Source organism: Equus caballus, chromosome 9 (genome assembly GCF_041296265.1).
Source record: "Equus caballus isolate H_3958 breed thoroughbred chromosome 9, TB-T2T, whole genome shotgun sequence".
In the NCBI taxonomy this organism is placed as follows: Eukaryota; Metazoa; Chordata; class Mammalia; order Perissodactyla; family Equidae; genus Equus; species Equus caballus.
This window is the reverse complement of record NC_091692.1, coordinates 79,292,688-79,306,397: the sequence shown is the minus strand read 5'-3', so window position 1 is coordinate 79,306,397 and position 13,710 is coordinate 79,292,688. Positions and strand designations below refer to the sequence as shown.

Sequence of the window (13,710 nt, the reverse complement as noted above, 5' to 3'; positions counted from 1 at the left end):
GGGACATTATTTTTCAGAAAATACTGACTGATGAGTGTATAGAGATATTCTTTTCAAAGAAGAATTTGGTTTATTGTCTCTTGAATAAAATAGACAAGCATCCAGAAAACTGTGGGTCAATTTGGGCCAATTTGGGTGCCTGAACATAAACATGCTTCCTTTTTAATGCTCCTGCTCCTCTGTACCAGAAAACTCCATAGGAGAAAAAAATGTCAACAAAGTGTAGCCTTGCTCTTCTTCCTCACTGGAAACGCTAGCAAGAAAGAGGGGAAAGCTAAGCAAAGCAAAATGGATGTGTGAGGGACTCAGGCAGGAAGCTAAGGTTGTGCAATTCAACAAGGGTCACGGAGCCAGGTATTGACAAATGAGTAAAATAATCCTGCTCTCCATCGTTTTGCAACTGGGTGGCGAAAGAAAGACAAGCGCACACGTTAGACAAGGTCCTAACAAAATGTTTTAACAGGTTAATGGAAGAACAGTCACTTCACAAATATAAGCAAACTCAGGGCCAAATCCTAAGGAGTTTCTCAATTAACGCTTTGAGATACACAACAAAAGGCAATCCGATTTTTGGCACTACTATGTTTAACCAGAAAAATAAAGTCATAATGGCCAACCACACAGCCTTTTTGGGATCCCATGTATTAATTCAATCTGTACTAAGTTAAAGGGAAAAGGATAATTAAACACACATACACTCCCAGAAACCAAAATGCCTAATGCTCATCGAACAAAGAAATAGCACTAAATTTATTGCACTGTTTGTCCGAAGGAAGTTGATCAAATATGAGTAGTTACTATTTTTCATGCACTGTATTAGACATTAAGATAGAAAGATGAAGAGAGATATGGCACATTTTATCACTAGAGAATCAAACTAAAACAGATGCATTATCTCTACACCTACCGACGTCTTTCTAAGGAGAAATGGGAAGCAGAGACTCGGAGCGATAAGGAAAAGGTCTACAAACAAATCTGTCCCCTTATTCCTGTAATTTGTCTGATTCAGCACTTTTGTCCCCTAGATTTTCCTTAGAGACGTAAGACAGTGTCCCTTTCTTTGTCAAAAGGCCCATTTTCTACACTTTTCCTCAGTCTGTTACTTGTTTTCCTGGTCACAATTAATGGGAACAAAACATCTGCTCTTTACTGAGTGTCTGCTGGGTGTCAGGGACTTTGCCAGGCATTTTGTATCAGTTGCCTTCTCTAGTGTACCCAACAACCCCGCGAGCTTTGTATTTTCTGTATTTTATAGATTAAGGAAACCTAGAGGTTCAAAGTTATTGGTAACTTGGAAAGGATCTTACCTCTATCACATGGCAAAGATGGTCCTCAGACCCTTGTGTGCTAAACTCCAAAGCCTATGGTGTGCTTAAGCATGTTGTTGGTCTATGGCCTCAAGATGGAACATTTTGAAACACAGATTGCCATGCTTTGTACTACAGTGCTCATTTCTCTCTTCATGACATTTTGACTTTTTTTTTTCCCCTTGTGACCAGACCTATAGATTAGGGTTAATTTGCATGACTATTTAACTCAGGAGTAAATAAACTAAATATTCTCTACTGGTCCTTGCTTTTAGAGGATCTCACATTCAGAAATGATATTGTAAATGCAGGAAGGTAAAATGAAAATATTTAGAAGTTGGTAAATTACAGGTCCTTTGTTAAGGAAAGATTTGATTTGCCTTTGTCTCTGTTTCTGCCAAAGAAGGACTAAGGACACACAATGCCTAGACTGGTTTTGATGTCTAATAGATGGATTTCTCTTGAGAAGCTGAGATAATCTCTGATATTTATATAGTGGCAATCATATCCCTGGCACTTAGCTGTGGCCAGAAAGATTAGATAAAAACCCTTAAGAGATCAGTGTAATATAACCCAGACTCTGATGCATCTGTTCTCTGTTGGCCTTCGAAGTCAGGTCCCACATGCCATTTTTCACAGTAAATCCAAGGCACAGTTTGAAGATTCTATACTATGATTATTTTTTCTTTTCAGTTATTTTTAGTACTATTGTCTTGGTTCCTGAAACTTTCTTGACATAAAATGTTTAAATACTCAATTTTCTTTTATAAATTCAGCATCATAATATGAAGGTTCTTTAATTATACACCAAACTATGACTGATACTGAGATGGACCTCTATCTTAATCATTTTTTGAAAGGAAAAATAATGATTAATTAATTTCATCTCCTAATCCTCAGACTTCATTCACTCCGTTTCATATTCACTCCATTTCTCTTCTCCCCACTCCGTGTTTCTCTTCAGTACACAGTATGGGGCAAAAGGGATGCTTGGTGATTGGTTGGAAGTGTTGGGATAAAAAACAAGCCTTTCCATATCCCTTTGATTATTTTTACAGATTGCCCAATGTTCCTTTTTAAAGACTGACATTTCTTAAAAGCCCCAGAGTGATTGCTTACACTAATCCTAATGTATATCTAAGCATATCGGCCTCTTGGCCTGGTTTCTCTGTTTGAAATTGAATGCACATTGAACCCTACCAGGTCCCTTCCTGCTCTCCCAGTCCCTCATACACCCATTAACATATATACACACAGATTTTTTTGTCAGTATATATTCTCTAAGGTTCAAAGCATCCCATTAAAATACCCACACACATTTCTTAACCACTACCACTCTTTCTGGGGTCAAAAGAACACACTCCTTCCATAGGTTTTTCTTACAAAGATGCTAATTAATATATATATATTTATATTTACCTTGATTTACAACCAGTTTCTCCTATACAATATTTTTAGTTTTATGTTCAGTTCATTGTAATCTCAATCCATGTAGCATGCTTCCTATCTGAAACAATGTCTTTAATGAAATATTTGACATGCGTTTTGAAATCTAGTAATATTATAATCATAATTTTCAATTGGCTTATTCTTTGATATGGCCCACTCCTTCATTTTTCACTTTATTATTAACCAATATTAATTAAAGAAAGTAAAGTTACTAGGAGGAATGTAAAATCCCTAAAAGAATATTATTCTGAAAGTTCTTTTCTTGGGGTAGGTGGGGGCAAAGAACAATGGCTAAACAGAACTGCCTCCTCTGAGGTTTGAACTCAGGACCTTCAGATTATGAGACTGACACGCTGCCTACTGCGCTAAGGAGGCACACAGAGTGCTCTTGATTCCTTATACATTGTTCTCCTGACATAGACACAGACACAATAGCACTTTCCTTTGAAGACTGAAAACTGGTAGAATGCTAGAATCATCAAATTTCTTTTATTGTCTACAAAGTATATTTCAATGATTGGTTCAAATTGTCTTTCAAAATCGAAGTTGCTTTGATTATATACATGGAACTTTCCAGTGTAGAGATGCAATACATTGAGGTAAAGTAAAACTAGCCAGTGTTTTTATAAGACTTTCCCTTATACTAAGCTTTCTGCCCTTAAAGATCCAGGAAAGGACTGAGGACATAGTGGGAACATTTTTGGAAGCGGGTGAGTTGCAAAATGTTGCTTATTGTCCTGATATTTAATACAACTTAATTGTGAAGAATATAGCTCCATTTTGTTCTTTACCCGGAGACAAACGATAACATTCTCCCGAAGGTCAGAATTTAACTTGCTAACATGGTGCTAGTTGAACAACCATGCCATGCCGGGTAGGTCACATCAGGTAATTTCTGTAGGCTTCTAAAGCCACTAGTAGTTTTGGATGATTTTTCCCTGCAGATCTTCTCTGCTTTTTCTACTGCCTAGTTAAGATGAAAAGAGAAATTAAAGTGTTTCCAGTCCCAGTAGGTCAAAGAATCACTAGGTGCAAATCTAGGAAACCAGAACAAAGAAATTCAGACGGGCAGACCTGGGTCAAATGAGGAAGGGAGTTTATTTATTTTTCACTTCTCTGTGGGGCCATCTGTGTGTTGGATGTAAACTCAATGTGAAGTTAATTTCATGGAAGAAGGATACTGATGTTAAGGAAATCACACAATACTTATTTAATTCACATACCTACACATCTTCAGGATTCCTGTTTTACTTTGTAAAATAGAGCACTAATTGTTTGCCTTTGAATTAGCTACCTGAGTTGTCATTTTGAAGTTATCAGTTCTATACTGTCAGTGATATTTACTCAGATTTGTCCTTTCAAGAGTTCTGAATTTAAAGTTAATTTAGCAGTAAGTTGTCCTTCCAAAGCCTATGTTGTCCAGAGGGCAGATAAGACTTAATTATTTTGTTTGCTGAAAGAAAAATACATATATGACCATAACGTTGTCACACCTACTTGGGAATGCAAAAAACAAAACACTAGAAATGGATCACAGAGAAGAAAAAGAGGGTCAATATAGGAACATGACTGAGAATAGACACCCTACCAGGCAGAATGATGACATTGTATTCAGGTGCTTTTTTATTCTGGAGAGTAATTGATTTTAGTAAACTATTGTGTTAAGGATAGAAATTACAATTATGATACAACCAAATATTTCTGTTGTTTGTGGGAGGATCTTGGCAAAGTTGATTGGTCATGTCACTCATGTTTTGTCTGCTGAACTAGAATGTAAGCTCCTGCAGGTCAGGAATGACAGTAATTTTTTCTGCACAACTCTTTTAGAAGATACTCAAAGATGCTTTCTGCCTCCCAGACCTATAAAATGGTCCTGCCCAAATCCATCTCACTCAAGGCCCTAGACACTCTTCTGATTGGGGGCAGAGGGCAAATTGGACATCAAAGAGTTGCCAAAGGCTTTTCTGCTGCTGAAGGCTGAAGAGCTCTTGATGATTCTTTGATCTCTGCCTCCATCCCCCTCCCCCGGCACTGCCCCCACACACACCTCACAGTCAGTCTTCCACCAGGCCCCACCCTGGGTCTCTGCTCTCCTCAGCTTCTCTCACAGAAGACCCCTGGCATCCTGGTCTACATTAAGCAGCAAAACTAAACAAGAGTGCAAACAATCAACCTTCTAATCCAGACAAGCTGCTATCATAGCCTTTGGCTCCCTTATCTGAAAAGAGAAAACATTTGGGGAAATCTTTTAAGTCTCAGTAAAAAATCAAGAGCAGTTTTTTTTCCCCCTCTTTATTTAATATAGAACCTAGGTTTTATTGCTATTGCTATCTTTGGCCCACTGCAGAAGAACCAAGAAGGAAAATTCTAGGGAATCAAATCTGAAGTTTATATCCCTCCAGTAATATAATTCTTGAAAATCAAATTTTAAAAATTAAAGTTAAGTCTATTGTGAATGAATCTGCCCTGAAGTGTAGCATTCCATTAACTGCCATGTAAAAGCCGATGATGGTTTCTTTTGAGAACAAACTGATAGGGTTGTAGTCAAAAAGTGTCTAAATGTTGGAATCTCTTACATACTCAAACATGCAATAAGAACAATTGGAAATGAATTTCAATTTCATCAAGAGAGGCTTGGTTCAATATAAAATTATTGTCTTGAACGTATAAGATGTTTTAGAATCAACTTTAATGAAAGAGAATAGATTCTCACTAGCTTTGATGTTTCAGATTTTGAATGCCTGAAGGAAGGGAACTGAACCTCATGACCTTCTGAGGACTCTACTCTGTGTGGGAAGGTCATTTCAGCCCAGGAATCAGCAGATGGTGTCCACACTCGATTGATCCCCTAAGTCAAAGCTGGCATATCGAATCACTCAAGTCTTTTCTGCTAAATAGCAATTGCACAGTACAATCATCAATACATTTCCCCAAAGATGGGCATTGATTAGCTTAATTTTAATTCATCTGACATGCACTGAGAATCTTCTATGTGCCGAGTTCTATGATTTCTCTACTGGTAGGTATAAGGAATAATAGAGCAAAATTGAAAAATTCATTCCCAAAGTATATTTGTAGCTTCAGTTTCGTCCTCTGGCTTTTTCTATTATTAGTTGAGAATTAAAAGGTTCACAGAAAGCTCAACATGTAAGACAATCCGCTCTTCCTCCTAAACTGAAGGAGAAATTGGAAAGTTTTTAATGGAGCTTTAAATACCCGGGCCTAATTGCTAGGCACTGAGATGTTTTAAAGCAGATAAAATAGAATAGTATGTTGATCTTGAAATGAGTATACAGCTTTTTCCTTTGTCACTTCGTAACTATTCTGGCATCTTTCAACTACTAAACGTAGATGCCCCCCAGAGTTCTACCCTCAGTCTTCAGATAGAAGAAGGAGAGATTTTCTTTTTTCTTACCCACCCACACCTCGTCTATGGTCACCCTAAAGCAAATGACTTCTAGTGTCTCTCTCAGATCTCTATATCCAGCTCTCTTACCTCAATTCTTTCCTCAAATATCCCCTCAACATAACGCCTACCCTTACTACCCTGTTTAAAATGACAACTATTCCCTGCCACTGCACCCCAAATCCTATTACCACGCTCTATTTTTGTAACATTTAAATATACTAATAATTAAACCAATTATTGCTTATTTTTCATATTTTACCCTCTTCCCATGTTATAGAACGTAAGCTCAAGGAGAGCAGGAATTTTTGTCTGTTTTGTGTCTGATGTGTATTCAATGTCTGAGAAAAACTCCTGGCACACAGTAGTCCCTCAAAAATATTCTTTGAATATGTGAACATATCAACTCCAACTCCTGAGTCAACTATTTCTGTTAAGTGTCTTATTTTCTCATCAGATTCAAAGTTCGGGTTCCATATTTGACTCTTTCTTCACTTTTCTCCATATATCCTAAGAGTCAACAGGTGTTGACTATGCTTCATTAATGAATTCTATTCCCACTTCGAATTCTATTCCCCCTACCAGAAGCCTAGTTGAAATTCTCATTTTGTCTTTCCTGATTGAACACAACAGCCTCTTAATTAATTTCCTTTTCTTTAGCCTTTCCCTTTCATAGCTCATTTTATGTGTTGCTGCCTTCCTAAAACAGAGCCTTGACTGGGTGATGGCAGTTCATTGATTCCTTCATCAAATATTTATCAAGAGCAAATATATGCCAGGCAAGGATTGAAAAGACAGAAAAGCCTCTGCATCTGGGGAGTTTATATTCCCAGCTCATTACTCTTCAATAATTCCTCATTGTCTACAAAGTAAAGTCTGGGCTATTATATTGACAGCAACGTTCTCCATATCTGATTTCATCTACCTTTCCCATCTTCCTTTCCATTATAACCCTCTATGCATTCATGACCTAAGCAAATCAGACCATGTATGATCAATCTTGTTCCATACTCTGAGTCCACACTGGTTTATCTCTGTGTAACAGATTCTGCTTCTCTCTATCCTATAAGAATCCCACACATATCTGACTCCACCATCTCCATGAAGTCTTCTCTAATTTGCTCATTTATTTGGAGATAATCATTTCTATATTCCTTTCTGTCTGTTTTTGCCTCTTCAAAAATACATATCATATAATAATACTTTGTATGCTATCTGTTAGTCTACATGTCTCATCTACCACAATAGATTAGACCCTCCTGGAGGTCAGAGACCCTGCCTTAATCTTGGATTTCCCATAGCCCCTGGTGCCCTGGTATACTTAGATACTCAATAACATTTGTTGAATAGAAGAAACAAAGGATATATTTTATCTCTTCTAATCTATATTATACTCATTTAAAACTCAATCTTAGTGATAACTCTTCACTTTCAAGTAAATATCACAATATTCCAATCCACATATCCTGACAGACAATACAATAGAGTGGTTAAGAATCCAAGTTTGTAAGAGAAAAGACTTTACCTTGGCCTTATCAAGCACTGTGTACCTTGTACACGGTACTTTTACTTCTATGTGTCCTATTTTCCTCATTAATAAAGATGGGCAAATAATTAATACCTAACTACTAGAGTCATTTAATACTTAAATGTGATAATGAATAGATGCCAATTAGTGCATCTGACACTCATTTAATGATGGCTATTATTACTACTGCACAAATAGAGTGGCAGGGTTATCTCTTTACTCATCATCCCCCTCCTTCCTCCGTCATTCTCACTCCTGATTCCATGATTGTGTCATGCTATATCCTATCCCTGCTTCCTGCCTCCCCAAAACAACCAACCACCCTTCCTTTTGCCCCTATTCAAAGCAAATGCATCCAGCAGAAACCAGTTCAAGCCTTACCTTCTTCATGAACCCATCTTGGTTTCTTCAGCCTATGAGTTTGCTCTTCTGTGACTTATCACAATACTCAGGAGAATATATCACACATTTCAGTCTTTCTATATACACTCTGTTATGAGGCACTTATTTTGGCATATTCATTTTTGTTCCTCAAATTCGTTACATGATATTTGAAAGTAAACAAATACATATATTTTTATATATACACACTTAATTCTATGTAAATATATATAATTTATATTTTATATAAACATGTATTTTTAAAATAAATAAATTTATTTATTTATGTATCCATATTCAACTGTCCATGATATCTAGCACAATGCTTTATAGTCATAGTAGGAAGTATGCATGAGACTTAGGAGCATGGAATATTAATTACAAAAAGCTAGGTTTAAATTCTGTTATTTTTTTAAAAAAATAAGTGATCTTGGACAGCTACATAATCTTTTTAAGACTCACATTTCTTGATATGGACAATGGAATGATAATGCTTACATTACTGGATAGATGTTATAATTAAAGTAGATGATACATGTAAGTATTTAACACAATGTTTGAAACCGAGTAGACATTTCATAAATAGAAGTTGTGGTCATCACTGTTATTACTATTACCAGTTAATTAATTCCTAGATAAATGGCATGAAACAGGGATTAATCCATGAAGCCACAAATCTCATTTATACTGAAAACAACTGAATTTGTTGTATGCTATATACAAAATTTCCTTAGACATGTATTTACATATTTCCTTCTCTTATTTTTTTCAGTATGTTCATGAGGTTTTCAATTTGCTTTGTAATAAGAACAAAAGCAAAAAGTGAAAAAAATAATCAAACTTGTTATCTTGTGCCTGTTCTTAATTTAAAACTAATTTTGTCAAACTGGAAGTGTTCAGAAGGACACAGCCATTTTTTCCCACCAATAGGGTGCGGTAAATCTGTCCTGAAAAGTGAAACCTTTTAAATGAGCGTTTCCAAATGCTCCATAAAGTTCATTATTGGTTTATGCTTTTTGCTGTGTTGACTAAGAATCTTTGAGACAGGACTTAGAGATTTTTTAACACCCAGATCTTATGTGGAACAGTAGTAACATCTTATCTTTTAAAATGCCACATTGTTGGTTTTCCACTGCTGGATAGAATGAATGCTAAGATGATGTCTACTTGCCTTGTATATGTCTGAAGCAGAGCAAACAGGATATGGAAGAAATAAACTGGTGTCTTCAATTTTCAAGGGCTGGCTCATTAGAAATGCAGTGATGAATTTGATCTGTTCAAAAATTCTGAAGCTCACACTTACATCCATGGCTGCTTCATGCAGAAGGTACAAGAAATGCTTTGCCAGCCTGGAAAACTGAAGAGAGACCAGTTCAAATATTCCCTAGTAAGGACCCTGTGATTCTCAACTTTTAGACAGTAAGACCTAGAACATGTTATCCAAACAGGGACAGAGCTCAACGAATCTGTTTATTGTCAAGTACAAAAGTCTTCTAGTTTGAGATGTATTCTAAATTATGTCATATGTCCTTTCATGTTACATCACCTATCACAAACTTTCAAAGTCTTGCCCCGAGTGCTAACTTCCTAACTCTTCCATAGCTCTTGTTTAAAAATGACTTGGGTCCTTTTACATATCAGATAACTAGGTAAAATGTTACCAGAATACCTCTCCAATTACAATTGTATCATGAAAACATTTCTGATTGTGATTAATTAAGACCTTGGACTGAAATCCAAGGCTACCTCCTACTAGGGACATTATCATGATCAATTTATTTGCCATATCTGGGTTCTATTTTCCTTTTTTGTTGGTGAGCCATCAGATCAATAACATTACAAGGCAGCAGTAAGGCGAGTGCTATCAAAAACAACAAGCCCAAAATGGAGTCACTTACGCTAAGCCCCACATCACCAAACTGAGACCTAACTTAATTACTCCCACAAATAGAATCTTGAACCAGTCAATCAGGAATGGCCTTATCAGTACTAGTTAGGGAATCTGCCTGATAGACTCCTGTCATTCCCTAAAGGAAACTTAACTTTGCAATAACCAACCCACTTTTTGCCTAATATAACTTCTTTGTTCTTGCTCCCTTCTGCCTATAAAAGTCTTTCATGTTTTGAATAGCTCCTCAGAGCTCCTTTCTATCTGCTAGAATTGATGCTGCCCAATTTAAATGACTTTTTTTCCGGGGCTGACCCGGCGGCGCACTGGTTAAGTGCGCATGTTCTGCTTCTCAGTGGCCCAGGTTTCGCCGATTCGGATCCCAGGTGTGGACATGGCACCGCACGGCACACCATGCTGTGGTAGGCATCCCACATATAAAGTAGAGGAAGATGGTCACGGATGTTAGCTCAGGGGTAGTCTTCCTCAGCAAAAAGAGGAGGACTGGCAGATGTTAGCTCAGGGCTAATCCTCCTCAAAAAAATAAAATAAAATAAAAATAAATGACTTTTTTCTCAAATAAATTCTTAAAATTTTTAATACGCCTCAGTTTATCTTTTAACAGTGCTAAATGAGAACTCTAAGAGGTACAAGAGTTTAGGTGAAAGAGAAAATCCTGTCAGCTAGTGCACTCTGGGAAGGTTTAAAAAAAAAGGGAATAATTTGAGTTGGGCTTGGAGAGATGGAATATAAATATACAAGTATCTTCTGCTTTTCAAAAGTTTGCTTTAGGCCACTTCGCTTTTACAAAATACTATATTAGTACTATATTAGTACTATATTAGTCTCTGTCTCCGCAGAGAATTTTCCTTTGAAGAAGAAAGGGGAAAATAGCGTTCAGCGTTTGTTCTACAGGGAGCCGCTGTAGAGGCAGCGCACACCGAGGAGCAAGAGCGGCATCGCCAAGCTCCTCCCTCCCCCACGCCGTGCCCACCGCGAACGATGCTCAGCATCCCCGCGTCAGGCTGCCATGGCTTTGAACTGTGTCTGTGAGCATCTGTGCATTATCTCAATTTATACTGTGCATCCGTTAGCAAGATGTCTGCTAAGGTAACTGCTTCTTCACTTTATGCCGTTTCTGCTTGGGAAAGATTCCATATGAGCGCTCTACTTTCCAATAGCAGAGGAAACCCGTATTTCGTTACCTTAAAGGAGAAAGCAAGGCTTTCTTAGCAGGAGCGACAGTGTTGCTCAGCTGACACTGGCTCAGGCTGGCTAAAGAAGTGAACTCAAGTAAAAGATTGGAAAGGCGCTGGAACCCTTGAAGGCTAGGCCAAAAATATTGAGGTTTTTGTTTACAAAGAACGTAGATTTTGATTTCAAATATACTTCATTTTGCATCCTGGCTTTGCTAATTTCCAGAGACCAGAAACTGTACACTTTATTCGACCAATATGACTCAGATTCCCAAACTGTCGTATAAAGATAATAACTTTCAAGAACGCTGATGGAATCTGAAAAGATAAAAGCAGTGTTTTTGGCACATTACATGCTGGGTAGACTGGTGGTTTGATACAGGGCCTCCACTAGTCCACCCTCCACATCCCTTATCTGCCCTTCTCTGACTTACCCTGTGCTCAGGGAGGCTGGCTTCTGTGAACTGCGTCATCTGGGTCCCTACACCCCCTGGCTTCTGGTTGGGCTTGGCCAGTGGAAGGCACTGGCAGGAGATTTCGAAGCGGGAAGAGGTACAAGCCATGGTATTTATTTTTTTTTCCCCAGCCCCTCCCTGCTTAGGCAGTGACTGTGTCCTTCCGTGACAACAGCTCCTGTAGGTCAGGAGCTTCTCCATGGCTGCTGATATCACGGGGGCTCTGATAACAGAATCTCTTCCCCTGCTCAGGCAGCTTCCCTTGATGCTAGTCTCCAGTTGCCTCGACATTCCTCATTGTTTCTCTGATCTTGTCCTGACTTCAGAAGAAAGCATTTCATCAAAATTCCTTATTCTTTTCTTGCTGGGACCCTGGAAATATCCTAGATATATCTTAATTCCATTCTTATTATTCTAACAGCAAGGGAAGCCTCCAGAACGTGGACACAACAGGATAGCCATGCTTTAGGGTATTTAAGACTTCTATGACATTTAGAATAAAGAGGGGAGAAGAAGAGACCAAAAATAATTTTAATATAAAAACTAAAATTTGAGCTAAGCATTTCCAAGGGTCAGAGTAAGGATGGTATGATATTGTGATTTATAAGAAATATGTTTTTAATATGTTCATTCAGATGACCCAAATATATTTCTCATATATACTTGGTCTTCACAATTCTTGGCTTACAGCTCCCAAAACCTTTAGAATTTCCTGAGCAATAAGAGCAATAGGAGCATCTTTTTTTATAATATTTGGTCTTGTCCTCAGTTCCTGAAAACACTTCAGAGCCATAAAGGTGAAATGGATATCTTGTTATTCATAACAAGCCCTTTTCTACCACAATTGGGTTTATGTTAATATAGGTGACTCCCAGAAAGCACCTAAGAATGGGGGCTAGTTGCCGGATGGAGAACCAATCATGAATAGAGGATTGGAACTGTCAGTCCCGTCCCCTGATTTCTGGGGATGAATCAATCATCAATGGCCAATGAGTTAATCAATCATGCCTATGTAATGAAGCCTCCATGAAAACCCAAAAGGAGAGGGTTCAGAAAGCTCCCATGTTGGGGACCAGAACACTTTCAAGTGCCACCATACTGGGGCCCAAGCCCCATAAAGACAGAACCTCCTTTTTTCAAGGCCTCACCCTATGTGTCTCTTCATCTGCCTGTTGATTTACATTCTTTAATATCCTTTGAAATAAATTGGTAATCTAGTGAGTAAATGCATTTCCTGAGTAATGTGAGCCATTCTAGCAAATTCTTTGAACCCAAAGAGGGGGGTCGTGAGAACCTCTGATTTATAGCCAGTCAGAAGCACAGGTGGCAACCTGGGCTTGCGATTAGCATCTAAAGTGGAGAACAGTCTTGGGGGGGCCTGAACCCTTTACCTGTGGAATCTGATGCTATCTCCGGGGTAGACAGTGTCAGCATTGAGTTGAACTGAGTTGCATTCTCAGACACCCTGCTGGTATCCGAGAATTGCTTGTTGATGTGGAGAAGCCCACAAACACACACACACACACACGTGCATGCATGAACACATGTTGAAATTGGGTCCAGGAACCCAAAACGGGTGATAAGCACAAAAATGCTGACTAAGTGGTGAATGATCTTACTTCTTCATGAGAAATAATCATTACCAAATATAGTGAGCAAAGAACCAACAATGAATTAAAAAATGACCTATAGTATATTAGCTCTTTTACCAAATGTTTGATTTTTTACCCAGATATTTATCAATTAGATCAAACCTAAACAGTTCTTAACTACTCATCAGAATTTCAATTTGTGACACAAGAATGAGAAGATCATAGTTTTCATTGACTTTTATTGCTTGAGTAGGTCCGAGGGAGACAAAAGAAAACTAAAAAACTAAGAACAGTCTGGTAACCTTGGAGAATATCCAGCTAATACAAGGCTGACTAATAATCTGAAGTATCATCACAAACCCTGGTATCCATACACCTAGTAAATTCTCCTTGTCATATTAGCGATTTTACGAAGTATGCTGTGTATTTGAATATTTATTTAACTTTCAAAATGACCCTAGGATTTATCATTTTTTCTACCATTGGTAAAGTGAAGAAACTAAGGATA

At 37.9% G+C, this 13,710-nt stretch overlaps 1 long non-coding RNA gene and 1 other non-coding gene across 2 annotated transcripts in view; one reads left to right on the top strand and one right to left on the bottom strand.

Moving 5' to 3' along the window:
- The window catches only part of LOC111775102 (uncharacterized), a 36,084-nt gene that overhangs the window by 9,889 nt on the left and 12,485 nt on the right, over positions 1 to 13,710 (top strand). The window lies entirely within an intron of this gene.
- Positions 3,059 to 3,131, bottom strand: TRNAM-CAU (transfer RNA methionine (anticodon CAU)). The gene has a single exon. It is a non-coding gene; the product is annotated as a tRNA-Met (tRNA).